The sequence below is a fragment of the Zingiber officinale genome, chromosome 10B, assembly GCF_018446385.1.
Source record: "Zingiber officinale cultivar Zhangliang chromosome 10B, Zo_v1.1, whole genome shotgun sequence".
NCBI lineage: Eukaryota > Viridiplantae > Streptophyta > Magnoliopsida > Zingiberales > Zingiberaceae > Zingiber > Zingiber officinale.
The window spans coordinates 53,888,345-53,905,719 of NC_056005.1; the positions used below are offsets into that span (position 1 = coordinate 53,888,345).

The 17,375-nt window shown below is 39.1% G+C and overlaps 1 long non-coding RNA gene and 1 other non-coding gene across 2 annotated transcripts; both read left to right on the forward strand.

The window, feature by feature from the left end:
* Positions 1–3,484: 3,484 nt before the first annotated feature.
* Positions 3,485–3,590, forward strand: LOC122030707. The gene has a single exon (XR_006125562.1). It is a non-coding gene; the product is annotated as a small nucleolar RNA R71 (small nucleolar RNA).
* A 5,536-nt stretch (positions 3,591–9,126) lies between these two features.
* On the forward strand, positions 9,127–10,445 carry LOC122029829. The gene is made up of 4 exons (XR_006125200.1): positions 9,127–9,544; positions 9,631–9,779; positions 9,865–9,971; positions 10,385–10,445. It is a non-coding gene; the product is annotated as an uncharacterized LOC122029829 (long non-coding RNA).
* Positions 10,446–17,375: the final 6,930 nt, after the last annotated feature.

Below are 17,375 nucleotides of genomic sequence, written 5' to 3' on the forward strand. Positions count from 1 at the left end.
AAGAAATCCAAACAATCAATCAAGAATGAGAATTAAGCACAAATCACCATCAATCATTCAAGATCTAATTGATACAAGCAAGATAATGTTATTGAAACAAGAAAATGGCAAATCCATAAGAGATTACATCAATCCATCATACAAATACTCCCTTAATCCTAGAATACAAGATCTACTCCATGAATCGAGGAAGAAAATCCGAAGAAATAGAGATTACAAGCTTTCCTTGAATCCCCAATCCAAGAAAACAAGAAGAGGGGGAAAGAGAAAACTTATCTACGAAGAAGCCTTGTCTTCGGATCCAATCCTCGCTCCGGAGTCGAAATCGTCGAGATCTCCCTTAGAATCGCCCAGAAATCCTCCCAAGAATGGGAGGAAACCACCAAATCTTGCTTTCTCCCAAAGGGGGAGAGATCCCCTTTCAATTCATGAAGAAGGGTTTAAATAGAGGAGGGAATCGGGCGCCACACGGCCCCGTGGCACGGCCGTGTGAGATTCACATGACCATGTCCAGTTCCCTCTCTGCCAAAGTTGCACGGCCGTGTGACTCCACACGGCCAGAACTCTTAAGGCTTCTGCTCTAGTTGGCTTCAAATCTTGACACGGTCGTGCGAGGTCCACACGGCCATGTCATCTTCCTCTTCTGTTGGTGCCAAACTCCACACGGCCCGAGCTCCATCCCAGTACGGCCCGGTGCTTTCTCCTTTCGTTTCCTCCAATGCATGCCCAAAGATGTAGATTCTTCACCAAATCGACTCCTGTGTACAGAAAATGCACAAAAAGCAAATCTCCGAACCAAAAGAGTAAATATGCTAAAAGGAAAGCTGGAAGTATAAAAATGCATAGATCATGCATGCTCAAAGTATGTAAATGTGCGTAAAAACATGCATAAAAGAGTATATAATCTTCGCACATCACAGTCCTCACAAGGTTGACTAAGTCACACCTACCCCAAGTATTAGTTCCTTATCTTGTAAATTCAAATTATTCAAAAACACATGTCTAAGTAGATCATTTTTTTTCGTGTTTACTTTGGTCAAAGACTTATGAGTAACAATCTTGACAAATGATCATAGGATATACGTCTCTTTATAAAAGGAGTGGTGAATCCTCCATGGACTATTTAAACACCTTCAAACATATTAACTACACCTCCTATGAGATGTTTTGCGAAGATGTGAAAGTATAAGTCTCCATGACCAAGATGACTTGAGTACCCCAAGTCTAAGGAAACTTGTACCTGAGCTACAATGAGATCTTCATTAACATATAAAAATCATATCAAGTCTCATAACAAGTCACATTCGATGAACTAGTTATCTTCAACTATCATTTACATGTTAACTATCAACATTCCTATATTTTCATCTAATGAGGATCGACGGCTTGGATAAACCAAAGAGATATATGCTAATTGTTGGGTGTCTCTATATGCATTTTAAAATTTGTTTTCAAAAACATATAGCAGAAACATAATAATTTCCAAATTATTACAACATGTATCACACAGACACAACCACATGATACACATGCATAGACATAATCGTAGAATAAAAGACTTCATTTAGAGATTATATATGTTGGATGACATTTAATGGAAATGATACCAACTAGAAATTCTTATGAGGATTGTCTCTATTTGTATCCATACCGAGATACCTTCGAGATGACTTATCTAAGTTACAAGCTTCGTCTCCATGTTGGTACTAGTCAAAAGAGGAACACGACACAATCCAAGAGAGGAACTCCTACTTGATTTTGTGCCCAATGATGAGGGAAACCCGTTGGCACAAATTGAGATGACAATCATTCCTTGGCTACTGTCCAACAGTTGGGAAGCCGATGATAGGAAGGAAGCAGTTGACACATAAGGAGACAATAACTCTGTGTTATTATTTGTCAGTATGTGCCTTTATCATGCAGAGACTAGCAATAGGATGGACGACGAGAGGTAGCAAGGCCGAAAGGCTGGAAGGGCCGACCGATGACAAGTCACGGTCAGAGGTGGGAATGCGGCAGTGCAAGGAGGGTCGGTGGTGAAAAGCCCTTGGGTGGCAGCAAAGAAGAAAAGGAGGGGAGAAAAACTATAACCTAATCACAATTAGATTGTTTCTCATTATTTTTCTCTCGTGTAGGGGAATTTATACACCTCTATTAGGGGTTGATAAGTAAAATCAAACCCATACCTATTTAGCCATCAAAACGAAACCAACTTGGTTCATAACCAAACCACTTTTGGTTCATTATTAAACCAAAATAATTTTGGTTCATAACTAAACCAAATTGGATCCAACCTCACCTATAAGAGGTGTGTCCCACCATCTAATAGATAAATTATGAACCACTCATGTTCATAATTAACCATTAATTATGAATTGATCATGAATGATACTTAGTAGTATATCATGACACCCAATTCATCAAAAAATCACAGTTGATCCTAAGATAATTTTGAACCCTTTAGTAGTTATAATTATCAGTGAGCATGTTCTTTTTGCTTATCTTATATCCACTTGGTTCAGAATATGATTTATGTCTTAGTCCCCACTAGGCTGACTATGTCACACTAGCCCAAGTAATAGTTCCTTGTCTCATGGATTCAACTCAAATATGTGTCCAAGAAGACCATCCTCTTGACTTGTATCCAAAATCATAAAATCTACCGACAGCATATATCCTCCGATCTTCATTGGTACATCCTTTATCTCCCCCAAGGGATACTTGATTGATCGATCCATCAGCTATAAGGACACATTTGTAGGTTTCAATTCTTCTAGTCTAATTCTTCTAAATAGTGCATATGACATGAGGCTCATACTTGATCCCAAATCACAAATGACTCTATTAATGTGGGCATTACCAATAGTACATGGTATTGATAACCTCCTGGGATCTTTCAATTTGAGATGTTCCCCATCTTGTATTAGTACACTGCATTCCTTAGACAATCCCACATCAATTTGTCCATCCATTTCACCTTTTAATGTCAATGCTTCTTTTAGGAATTTTGCATAACTTGGTAGTTGTAGTGTCCCATTCTGAGAAGATGCCTTGGTATGAAATTTCTTCTCAAAGTTTCAAACCTCACTCTTCTGATGATTTAACTTGCCTAACATCATCCCAAGCGATATGTAATGTGAATTTAAGCAGTTCAACGGATATTCTACCCACTTAGATACTGGTCCCCAAACAATTTTCTTTCTCTCAATGATGCCTTGGTTCATAACCTCAAAATTTATCTTTAATTATTTTGTGTTTCTTTTTGGGCTCATCTTATGCATATCTAAGCATTGTGTGACAATCTCTCTATCTTTTTGACCCCATGGGAGGGTTCACCCCAAGCTTAAATTTAATGTTTCCTCTATAAGTGAATAGGCTTCTTCCACATTTTTCTTCATCAAAGCACCCCATGCCATCAAGTCCAATGAAATCCTGGCTGCTTCAAAGATTCCTATATAATAGATAAATTATGAACCACTCTTCTAATCTATGATGAGGACATTGATTAGTAATCCTTTGAGTCTCTCCCAAGCTATAAATAATGATTCTCCTTCTCCCTATTGGAAGTTTATGGTTTTGCTTATAAATTTTTCCATCCTAGTTGGTGGAAAATATTTGTTTAGAAAACACTTTTCCATCTACTCCTAATTCATGATGCTTCTTGGTGGAAATGAGTATAACCAATCACTAGCTTTGCTTGTCAAGGAAAAACTAAATCTCATTAATCTAATTGCATTTCTAAAACATCATCCCATTTTCCTTTATTATTGCATGTTAAAAAGTGATCTAAATGTCGGTATGGATTTTTTGAAAGTGTAAACCCAAAATTGTTATTGTTGAATAATAAGAATTGGCCATAGGTTGAGTTCCAAGTCACTAGATTCAATCAAAGACCTAACAATATAAGATCTTGAGGCTCATGGAAAAGGTGTGGAGAAAGCTTTGAGAAGTCTAGTATCGCTGACTACCCTCATGGCTTCCTCTCAGTCACGAATCATTTTTTCAAGTCCAGCTTGATTTTCCTTGAAACGTCCAAGAAATAAAGTGAAGACAAGTCGAAACAAATGCAAACAATGAATAAAAAAGAAAAGAAATAGTCAAATCCAATCAAACTAAATTTTTTCTAATATCAATTAAACTAGTTGTTGTCAATCTGGAAATGCATGGAAAGTTATCAAGTAAAAAAAATATTGATTCACAAGGATGTTGATTAAGCATTAGAGATTTAGTAAAGTAAGTTATCTAGATAATTGAAGGTTGGTTGAACACTTGTGAGCAAGAGATTGAGAGAAAGAGAGAGTTAAGATAGAGAGAGAAAGAGTAAGCAAGAGAGAGGGAGTGATCGAGGGAAAGTGAAAATAGTCTTGGGGAATGATTTTAGGATTTATGTTTCACTATGATTCTAATTAATGTTCCTATATATTGTTCCCCTCCTTACCCTTTATGTCTATGATCTTGTAGAGATTCTAACTAAATTACTGGCATGAATCAGTGATAGTTACATTAGAGACACCATTTGTACTTTAATGTTACTAAGTAGAAGTAACATACAAAGTCCGATTAAAGGGATATCCATTGTCACTAGGGGCCTTTGGCCATACAATCTCTATATTACACAAGTCACTTCCTAATACTAAGTTGGTAAAAACTCATTAAGCTCTAATTAGATAATACCATGTAGAGATTTGACCCCCATTTCAATGCGATGACTCTGAAAAGTCTAGTTAAAGGGATGCCCTTTGTCACTAGGGCCCTTTGGTTATACAATCCAAAGAATCTCTATGTGGTGACTAAACCTTTGTTGGTGCGGGAAGCATCCGACGATCAAACCTTAGTTTTGATAATGGCAAAAGGGATTCAAAGTTAAGGTTAATTGTTATCTAACGATTTTATTTGAGGTTTTCAGGAAAGTCCTAACTGCAGTTAGACAAGTGTAAAATCCTAAGGGGCAGTAACCTTGGTCGTCCTAGGGGGTGGCAACTCTAGGTGGAGGAAAACCCTAAGGGGCAGCAACTTTAGGTCATACGGGGTGGTAACTCTAGGTGGAGGAAAACTCCTAAGGGGGGGGGGGGGGGGGGGGGTAACCTTAGGTCCTAGGGGGTGGTAACCCTAGGTGGAGAAAAACCCTAGGGGGCGGTAACCCTAGGTCATAGGGGTGGTAACCCAAGGAAGAAAGTCCAATCACTCTGGAGGATCGGACTGGCAAATAGGTATGCTCTCTTGAGTGGAGTAGGTGAGGACGTGTTCCCCAGAAGAGGGAACAGTAGGCGTCGATTCAACCTAGGATTTCTGGTTGGAAATCTGATGTCAGAACCGGACAACCTGGAGGTTGTCAAACATTTCATCTATTATGTTTGTTATGTGCTAACATTGTGCTACAGGGTATTTTCGGACTAACATATCTTGCAGGTAGTAAAACACAAAGATTTCCCTCGGATAAACAGTACCCGAGGCACCCTCATGGAGCTTGAGGTGCCTCGGGTGCAAGGCAGATGCTGCGTACACAGCAGGGCTGGAGGCGCTTCGGACGTATCTGGTGGTGCTTCAGACGGGCTTGGAGGTGCCTCAAAGGGTGATGGAGGTGTCCTCAACCAGATAAGCTGCGACCACTTCTGTGCTGATCCGTGCGACTGACTCAGCATGTTGGAGGTGGCTCGGATAGGCTTGGTGGTGCCCTCAACAAGCTATTTAAGGCCACTTCAACCAGCATCTTAGCAACTCAAGAAAAAAGTAATCCTACTTCAGTACGCTGATAACGAGACATTCCGATTAAGCTACGACAAGTCCACGATGATCTGAAGCTTCAAGATTGTCATTTTTCGTCGGTATAATTGTCATTTCAAATTTAAGATTGTACTTCAAAATTGTAATCTTTAATGATATTATAGTTGTTGCCCACCGAAAGCGATCAACTATCACGGGCCTTGGAGTAGGAGTCACCCAAGGCTCCAAACCAAGTAAATCTTGGCGTCCCTGTCTTTTGTGTCTTTAATCTTTCCGCTGCATTACTCCAATACATTTTAAATCGATAGTTCTCTGATTACAAAACGCGTGAAAGCCACGAGTGTTATTCACCCCCCTAGCGTGATCTCAATCCAATAATTGGTATCAGAGCGGAGTAGCTTCAATTTGGTGCAACCACCAATCAAGCATTCTTTTCGTGGTGATTTCAATTTTTCGGAGTCGATCAGAATCGGTATTATTACCGTCTTTCGGTCTTATTTTTTCGTAATCATATTCTTTTTCTCGAAGTTTGTGCAACACAACTCAAGAACATAATTTACTCTTATTTTTATACCGCACTACTAATCCAAGATCAAGACCTGGGACATTCTTTTCGTTCATTTTTCTTGTGCCAGATCTAAAATGTCTTTCCAAGAAGAGTTCAACACTGCTATTCCACCGCTCTTTTTTGGAGATAATTTCGAATACTGTAAGGGTCGGATGGAGGCGTATCTCCAGACTCACTTTGAAATCTAGATGATCGTCAAAACTGGGCTTCAACTACCAACTGACGGCGCCGGCAAGCCACTTCCATACGAGGACTGGGATGCAACTCTTATCAAAAAGGTAGAAGCGAACGCCAAGGCGACATGCACCCTCCAGTGTGGCCTATCGAAGGAGGAGCTTAACCGCATCGGCCCTTTCTCCAGCGCCAAGGAATTGTGAGAGATGCTGATAGAGCTTCATGAAGGGACGCCTGACACCAAGGTAAGTAAAAGGGATTTAATACTTAATAAACTATATAATATTAAAATGCAAGAAAACAAGACGGCTAGCCAACTCCACGCCCGGATACAAGACCTACTGAATGGGCTTCATGCGATCGGATAGAAAGTGGAGAGTCATGATATATTGTGGTATGCGTTAAACGCCTTTCCGAGGAACACCTTGTGGGCATCCATGGTAGATGCTTACAAGGTTTCTAAGGATCTTTCATCAATTAAACTAGATGAATTATTTGCAAAATTTGAGTTACATGAACAGATTAACTCACGTCCGACCGAGAAAGAGATTGCTTTGGTTGCAGGTACAAGCAGAACCCAGGAAACTAAAACAAAGCGAAGAACCGAACCGGAATAAGAAGAAGAACCAGATTCGGATGATGATGATGACAAGCTCATGACAGAACTCGTCAACCTATTAAGGAAACTCTATAGAAAAAGGAGGGACTTCAACAAGAAGGACGTCAAAAAGGTAATCCAGTCCAAGGAGGCCCAACCAAAGGTGAAGTTCGAGGTGATGTGCTACGGGTGTAACCAAAAGGGGCACATCAAGGCCAACTGTCCAAACCAGAAAGATGCAAAAAAGGCAAGAAGAAAGAAGGCCCTGAAGGCAACTTGGGACGAGTCATCTTCAGAGGAGTTCGACGACGAAGAACTTGAGCAAACGAATTTTCTCACAATGACAGCCCGGGACCAGAAAAACAAATCCGAAAGCGAGGATGAATCAAAGGCTGAGCCTGAGAGAAGCCACGGATCCGCATCCATTTTCGAAGGGACAAACCCCTCTAAACATAAAGATTTGGATCTTTAGATGCTAGATAGTGGATGCTCTAGACACACGACTGGAGACAGACTGAAATTCACGAAGTTGAAACTCAAGAACCTAGGGTCTGTCGTGTTCGACAATGATGGAACCCTTAAAGTAATCGGAATAGGTAACATCCAACTAAATTTCGATTTTTTACATTTGAAAAGTATTATTAGTTGAACAATTCAGTATCAATTTACTTAGTATTAGCCAGTTATGTGACTCAGGATATTTAGTCACATTTTCAAAAACTGAATGTATAATTAAGAATATTAATAATCTTGAAATTAAACTTAAGGGTATTAGGAAAAGAATATCTATACTATTGACTGACCAACTTCCTCACTAAAGTGTTTATTAACACAACAAGAGGAAATTGAGTTATGGCACAAGAGACTAGGTCACACTCAAACTAGACTCATTTCAAAAATGAGTCAAAGTGGTCTAGTTAGAGGTCTGCCCAAATTAAAATTTATTGAAAATTCAACTTGTGATGCTTGTCAACAAGGTAAACAAACCAAGTCAAATCATAAGTTAGCCAACCGAAATAGAACAACTTCAATATTTGAGCTCCTTCACCTAGATTTGTTTGATTCACCTGGAGCCAAGTCACTAAGCAAAAATCAATATTGCTTAGTAATAATTGATGACTACTCAACATTTACTTAGGTAAAATTTTTTAAAATGAAAGATTTAACCTTTGAAACATTTAAATTTTTTTGAAAATTAATAGAAAATGAAAAAGACACTAGGATAAAAAGAATTAGAAGTGACCATGGGGGAGAATTTGAAAACCATAACTTTATTGAATTCTGTGAAACTAATGGGTGTAAGCATGAAATTCTTGCCCTAGAACCCCCCAATAAAATGGTCTAGTAGAACGTAAAAACAGAACCCTACAAGAAGTCGCTAGAACTATGTTAAACGAATACAAATTATCTAATCAATTCTGGGCTGAAGCAATTAATACAATCTATTATATATAAAATAGAATTTTAATTACTAAAAGTCAAAATAAAACACCGTACTAAATATATTATTATAAAATTCCTAACTTACACTATTTAAAAGTATTTGGGTGTAAAGTATTCATCTTAAACACCAAAGATTACTTTGGAAAATTTTCATAAAAAATAACTCCAGGAATATTTTTAGGGTACTCAACAACTAGTAGGGCATATAGAGTTTATAACAAAACACCCTAAAAGTTGAAGAAACTATGAATGTAAATTCCAATTTTTACATTTGAAAAGTATTATTAGGTGAACAATTCAGTTTCAATTTTCTTAGTATTAGCCAGTTTTGTGACTCAGGATATTTAGTCACATTTTCAAAAACTGAATGTATAATTAAGAATATTAATTGTGAGATCTCGGAAAATTTAATTAATAGGGTTATTTGGAAATAACCTTATAAAATTTTTTGGAATTTTTAGAAATTTTTTGGGAATTTTTCAGAGCTCGTATGGAGGGTTTTGAGGGGATCGATCGGCGGGCACGGATAAAGCCTGTTTAGGATACCCATTTAAGTGAGGAAATGTTTATTATTTATATTCCTTTTCTTTTAAATTTTCCCCCACCTAAATCGCCGAGCCTTCCCCGATCTCCCCGATTCTCTCCTTCCGACCTCCCTCTTTTTCTCTATTCCCTCTCGGTCCGATCTCTCTCGATTTCTCCCTCCTTCGCTGCCGATCTTAAGGAGATGGTTGTTAGATCTCGACGGTGCCGAGGAAGTCCAGGTTGTCTTCGGCCAAGGGGTCTCTGCTAAGTGGATTATGCGGCCGGATCGTGTCTCCTTCCACCATCATCCACCGAAGCTTGGAGTGATGCCCTAGTTCAGATTTGTGCCATCCGATTGCCGGCGTGAAGAGAAATTAGGGCTACCAGCGTCGGATTGGTCCAGTACCGACTGTGTGGGTGAGGTACCAGCCCTCTTCTTCATGATTTTCTTGTCTGATTCTCTTCTCTGTTCATCGACAAGAATTCGCCGTGCCTTAACAGTGATTTCGAAGGTAAGCTATTAAACCTAGCTGTGGATTTTAGAGCTTCGATTTTCTTCTCTGTTTACCGATCCTCATCTTCTTGGCGGTGGAATTAGGTCTCGGATTTGGAGAGGTTGGTATCAGGGAGGTGTCGTTTGGATTAGGGGAAGGAATCAGATCAGACTCGTGCTAGGTTTTCCCTTGATTGGATCTCGGATCTCCTCTGCCTTGCTATTGATTAGGGTACGGGATTGAAGAGGAGGAGGTAAGATGAGTAGATTGTTTCTTGGACTTAGTTGGTGATAGGTTTGTGTTGAGATCTGATCTCTTTTTGATCTGATTAATTCCAGGGAGGTTTGTTTTGTTTGTTCTGTGTTGTGGGGTTGTCTTTGTTCCGGCAGCACTCCTTCCAGCAGCTCATCTTTGGCTGCGGATCAAGAGCAGTGGTTGAATTGAGGTACGTGTAGAGGTAGTTGATACTTGTTGTATTAGATATGATTTAGTTGTTATGTGTAGGTATTTGATCTTGGTAGTAGATCATAATATAATTGCGATTTCATGATCATATGTAGGGTTGACTAGAGGTTGTAATTAGTGGCTGATTATAATCAGATTTATTAGATTAAACTAATGGAATGATTAGGGTTAAGGCAATTAACCCTAGTCAACTATTGGATTTAATCTAAGTTTAGATTGCTAATCTAATTGGTGATTAGGGGTTAGGTAACTAACCCTAATTGACCATTAGATTTAACTAGGTAGGGTGTGATTGTGTTGATTAGGGGTTTACCCTAATTTAGTTTTAGGGATTTTATTTAGCTATTTATTTGGATTTAGCTAAATAAAATATATATATATTGTTTGACACAGGACTCTGATTCGAGACGGGCATCTCGACGTTGGATTTGGCGTGATACTACCTGCTATTTGAGGTGGGTACCCTTTGACTTATCTTTTGAAACTGTCTTGTGATATATATAGTTTATATATAATTACTAGTGGTAGATGGTAGATTTATCTCTTCTCTGGTCTTAGCTTAGTTGATACCTATCACATGCTTCTTCTGTTAGTTGCTTTACTTTAGAACTGGATGCTTTTATCTTTTGCCATGTATATATATGTTTATGGAGATGGATAGGTACATTTAGTGTTACTCAATTGGATTGGAGGTTATTGTATACGTTGTATTGATTTATGTTGTTTATATCTCGTATATACGTCGCTTACCTTTTCGCACCCACGCATACGGAGGAGGATATGTCTGTATGACATAATATTGTAGCAAGACGCACCATATTGCATGATTCGGTGTGGGTGATCGACGACTCCATTATTGGATTGAGATCGACGGCGCACACGAGGGCTGCGCGACCACTGCTGGGTAGTGGCACAGACTCGGGTATGTGGATGCTCGCTTGCTGGTGCACCGCCGGTGCTCATGGCAGCACGATGCGATCTGATGGCAGCCCGGGATCCCTCCCCATCGTAAGCGGAGACGAGCAGCATCGCTCCCTCACTATGCCGAGGTAGGAGGATAGGTGTACTCCGACATCCCGTCCACTCGGCTCACCATCGTGGTAGCAGATGATGTCACAACCCTACCCACCGGTCCTCGCCATCGGGTGAGGTTGCGGCGTGGGTGACCATGTCATATCGCATCATACGCACGGATCGCATTCTTTATGATTGATGTATTTTGGTGAGTCATATGATTGACGATGCATGCATCTGATACATATCGTGCTTCGACTATTTTTATCTGTATGTTCACCAATCGACAAGCCTCGCAGTGAGTACTCTTATTTCTTATGCATTTTCTTATTATTCTTGCTATCATTTATGCCTATCTCTGGTTATTACTTTATTTCAGCTATGCATATCATATATTATAGAGATGTAGATCGTAGATTCAGATTGTTAGGAAACTATAGATCCCTATGGTTTAGGAGGACTGCACCTTGTGATATCGCTAGTAGTTATACGTGTCGCATATATCTATTGATTACCTGCGAGTTCTTTCAACTCACCCGTTGTTATTATTTTTTCGTCCGAGAGATTCCATAGCCCCTTTATCGCGAGGATTTCTAGATATCGTTTTCTGTATTCGCTTTTATATATACTTGTGATGTGGGTTTTGTATTGTGGACTTTATATCGAACACTTGGGTTTACTACTTTTGGTTTTCCGCTGCGGATATATTTTCATTACTTCGTGGATTTTGTCTTTCTTCGTTGTAGTGGAGTAGGATGTTTACATATATCTTCGAGGATTATATATCGTTCTTACTTTATATAACTGCGTGGATTGTTCATATTATATCTGTGTGGAAATGTTGAATATAACTGCATGGATTGTTTACTATTTGTGTGTATTGTTTTGGCCGTGTGTGGCTGAGGTATAGATATATGTATTCTGGATTCATATTGTCACCCGTATAGGGGAGATGTTGCCGAAATTTCTTCTGGCAGGGACTACCTGGGGCGTGACATTAATAATCTTGAAATTAAACTTAAAGGTATTAGGAAAAGAATATCTATACTATTGACTGACCAACTTCCTCACTAAAGTGTTTATTAACACAACAAGAGGAAATTGAGTTATGGCACAGGAGACTAGGTCACACTCAAACTAGACTCATTTCAAAAATAAGTCAAAGTGGTCTAGTTAGAGGTCTGCCCAAATTAAAATTTATTGAAAATTCAACTTGTGATGCTTGTCAACAAGGTAAACAAACCAAGTCAAATCATAAGTTAGCCAACCGAAACAGAACAACTAAAATACTTGAGCTCCTTCACCTAGATTTGTTTGAATCACATGGAGCAAAGTCACTAAGCAAAAATCAATATTGCTTAGTAATAATCGATGACTACTCAACATTTACTTGGGTAAAATTTTTAAAAATGAAAGATGAAACCTTTGAAGCATTTAAAATTTTTTAAAAATTAATAGAAAATGAAAAAGACACTAGGATAAAAAGAATTAGAAGTGACCATGGGGGAGAATTTGAAAACTATAACTTTATTGAATTCTATGAAACTAATGGGTATAAGCATGAAATTCTTGCCCTAGAACCCCCCAACAAAATGGTCTAGTAGAACGTAAAAACAGAACCCTACAAGAAGTCGTATGAACCATGTTAAACGAATACAAATTATCTAATCAATTCTGGGTTGAAGCAATTAATACAGTCTATTATATACAAAATAGAATTTTAATTACTAAAAGTCAAAATAAAACACTGTATTAAATATATTATTATAAAATTCCTAACTTACACTATTTAAAAGTATTTGGGTGTAAAGTATTCATCTTAAACACCAAAGATTACTTAGGAAAATTTTCATAAAAAATAATCCCAGGAATATTTTTAGGGTACTCAATAACCAGTAGGACATACAGAGTTTATAACAAAAACACCCTAAAAGTTGAAGAAACTGTATATGTAATATTTGATTAAGAAAATAAAATACCCAATGTAATAAATGAAAATAATACAGAAAATGCTAACTTAAGAAATATAGAAGATGATGAAGAAAACCTACTTAAACCTAGTGACTCATAGGAACCAATTACTAACTCAAATATAAGGCCAAATAGAATAAGTACTAATCACCCGTCTGACCAAATTTTGGGTGATCCAACTTAAGGAGTCAGAACTAGGTCATCTTATAGGAACCTAAGCTAGATAGCCCTTATTTCCAAAATTAAACCCAAAACTATAGATGAAGCCCTACCAGACCCAGACTGGACCTTAGCGATGCAGGAAGAGTTAGCCCAATTTGAAAGAAATCAGGTATGAGAATTAGTACCTAATGTAAAAGGCCGAAAAAATGGCAATTAATGATAAGGGTATTTTCTTAAATTTTTAGAAATTTTTCGAAAATTTTTCGGAGCTCGTATGGACGAGTTAATGGGGATAAAAACAGGGCCCCGGGAAAGCCTGTTTAGGCTACCCATTTAATTGAGGAAATGTTTTATTTTCCTTTTTAATTTCTTTTCTTTTTCTTTTATTTCTTTTTCCCGTTTCTTTTCCCGATCCTCGTCGAACTTGCGCCGCACCCTTGCGGTTGTCTTCTCCCAAGCCTACTTCTTCCCATCTCCTCTTTCCCTGCCCAAGCGCCGGAGAGCACGAGCCACTGCCAGCCAAGCCCGATCAGCTTTCCCTCTGTCGTTGCCTCGTCGCCGCAGATATTTCAGTCTACCGCCGGTCTCTCCTTCTCTTCCTCTCCCGAGCGTCGGCCACCGGCCCTAGCGCCCCGCGGCTCCCTCACACTCTTGCGAGCCACCGCCGGCCGAGCGCTTGGCACTGTCTGAGCCAAAGGCATCGTCCTCGTCGTGCCCTAGGTGTCGCCTCTTCAAGGGCATCGTTGGGTTCCGGGAGTTGCCGGCCAAATTTTTGTTTCCTCTTCCCTCTGTTCTCGGAGCCTCCTCTCGGCCACGATCAAGCTGATGCAGAGGCTCTTCATCACCGGAACAGAGTCACCACCGCCACATCCGAGCCTTTCCCTCGTGTCTGTGCTCTAGTTCCGAGCTCTGGCTCTTCCTTAAAAATTTTGGTGATCGACTTTTTGGACAAAAGGTTCTCCCTCCCATGGCTTAGCTTCCACTGCCGATCTGTCATTCTTCATTCCCTGCTCATAGGTGAGTGAGGTGAGAAACATATCCTTGTTGTTCCTTCTTATCAATAGTTTTTTTTTGGTCTGCGGTTGGGTTACAGATCCAATCAGTAACATTAGAACCTATTGGATCTTGGCTAGCAAGTGTTGATTATGGTGTTTGATTTGGAAGACAACAGGTCTACAATTTCGGCCAGTATTGAGGTGGGCTTCTCTCCCACAAAAAAAGATTTGGATTTGGGCAGCAAGGAGGGTTTCCAACAGCAACGCTCCCTGTTGTGGATCAACAATCACGACTGTGAATTGAGGTAAAGGGAAGGAATGTGATATGTTTGTAGTTAGATGATCATGTATAGCTTGATTAGAGATATATGGATTGAATTAGGTATGATTTGGATTTAATTTAGGCAAGTCGAGGAAGTTGGTTTAGGGTTTTTGCCCTAAATAGTTCTTAAGAATTTTATTTAGCTATTTATGTAAATTGTAGTTAAATAAAATATATTTATATTGGTGACAAAGGGTTTTGACACGAGACGAGCATCTCGACGTCCGAGTTGGACTAGATTGATCTTATCGATTGGAGGCGGGTACCTCTTGACTTATCTTTTATGATATTGTCAATTGGATATGCATAGTATTTTATAGCTACAAGCAATAATCATGTTTGCCTTTGGTGTGTCACTGTTTGTTACCCATAGCATGTTCTGTTGGGTGTTTGTTATGTATCCATGTTTACGTTTCGTGATTATTGCCATGTGTACCTTAGTTCCTAGAGTAAGTGACATACCATACCTTACTGAGGTTAGGACTAGGTTTTGGACTTTATTTTCTGGCATGTGTATCTAGATTATCTGATACCTATATTTTTCTTTCATATCTGATCTGTGTACCTAGACCTTTTGCTTTGGTCCATGTATATTGTTGGTACATATTTTATGGAGGTGGATATTTTCTGGACCTAGGTTGTTATACCATAGGGGACCTGTATACCCTGGATCAGTGGATTTGAATTACTTGTACTAAGGTATACATTTTTATATATATATATATATGTGGATTTGGTTCAAGATATTGTCATGCTTAGTGTCATGCACCATTCGCATGATTGCATGTTGCGTGATAGACTGCTCCATTATTGTAGAGCATATCGCTAGTTTCATCACTGTTCGGTGCTCCGTTGGCCCGCTGATGGGTAGCGTGACGCAGCGTAGTAGCACGTCAGGTTTGCTCTGTTCGGTGCTCCATTGGTCCGCTCATGGGTAGTGTGATGCAGCGTTGTAGCACGTCATGGATCCCTCCCCGTCATGTTGTACCGGGAGTTGAGAGCATTGCGCTCCCCCATTTATGATTTGGGGTAGGTGTATATGTGTACTCCGATAGCATCCCGTCCATTCGGTCACTCATCAGGAGCAGTGACGTCAGAGTGCACGGTTGTCACAGGCCTACCCACTCAGTCTCACCATTGTGTGTGAGATGACTAACTGACGTCAGGGGTGACCATGTCATTGACATCATATGCATTTATTGCATTTATTTGCTTATGTTTGCTACACTTATATGCTGCATTTTGGTGGATGCATTTGTTTGACATGCATACAGGAGGCATATTGTATGTATCGCTGACGACCCTTTTGTTACGGATAGGAGTTCTCGTGAGTACGCAAATTCTCGTTACCTTTCCGGTTTGCATATTTCCTATATATGATTAGGAAGTCATATTCCATGTTTATTAGATATATCTTACTAGGCATGTCTATTGGTATTCGCTGAGTTGTTAAACTCACCCCCGTGGACACTATCTTTTTCAGGTACCAGGTTGGTTATGGCGTCGCTTGGAGTATCCTGTCTGCTGGTCCCCATGTCACCTCAGAAGATCTGTCTTCGCTGTTGTCCATCTCTACTTTGGTATTTTTGTATCTAGGTTGTGTTTCGATTTTGTTTCCGGAGTGGTGTTTTGTGGTGTGGTGTAAGCCTAGCCGGCTAGCATGTCATGTAATTTGGTTTTCTATCATTTTTCTGCTGTGTTTTGGATTTTGTTTCGAACTATGATGATATAAACTGCGTGGATGACTTTGTGTTATATTTTATTGTTTGTTTATTTCATTTGTTTCGCCGATAGGCGCTGGGCTTTGTATAAATAGCGTAGTCACCAGATAAGGGAGGTTTCAAATTTCTTGAAGACAGGACTTCCGTGACAATTTAGTGGTATCGGCAGGTATCGATGATACTTGGTGTGTTCTAGATTAAAATTTATCGATACCAATTTATTGTAGTATCGATCTAGCTTTCGCTTATTTTCCCTGTGTTTCGGATTTCTTGTTTTGGTCTTCTCAATGTGACTTTTCGGGTTTTGGGACCTGGCAGCAGGACATCTCCAAGCTATAGGAGGTATGTTGGTATACTGTTATCCTACATTTTTGTTAGTATATGCAGTGTTGACTATTACAGTTTATGACATGTATTAGCACTCTTTACTAGTACCTGTCTAGTTGATATAGCATATATTTTATGTATTAGGTAAACCACTAATGATGATCGACCTTGATAGAGATTTAGGGTTACAGTTTCTGGTGATTTATCATATCATGCACCAGTAGTTTTTAGCTTCTGTTATTACTTGTTGGTTAGCAGATTGAGGCACATACCAGCCTCTACAATTATTAGCTGGGTAGTGGATAGTATCTATATCTTTATGTTGACCTAGCCAGTAGTATACCATTTATTCTTAGTTAATTTCATCAGTAAACATTGATTTACTCTTGTTAGATTGGTTAGTAGAAGACTGATTTATGTTTGTCGACTTGGGTAATCATAGATTGATATACCTTAGTTGCTTATGACGGATTAGTGTATTCTTGATTAGTTAGTAGATGACCGATTTAGTTATGTTGGTCCGATCAGTAGGGGACTGTCATACTCTATTTTTAGAGGTTCGAATCTTTGGATTATTTGTGCTTAGTTAGGTATCTAGAGCACATTTGAGTACATGACTCGTACTGACGTGGAAAGACTGAATTGACCGTATACCATTGTCGATTTTGGTCAGTCTATTGAGGATCGATGTATCCTATTCCATGTGGATTTTAATTTTAGACTGTATGTACCTAGTTGGATTGTCTATTATTGCGTTTTCCTGTATGATCTTTATGTTTGATTTTATTTAGATTTACCCTTAAACCATGAGAGTAGGTAGCATAGGGTTTGTGTGGTAGATTGGATTAAATATGCTGATTATACATACCTGT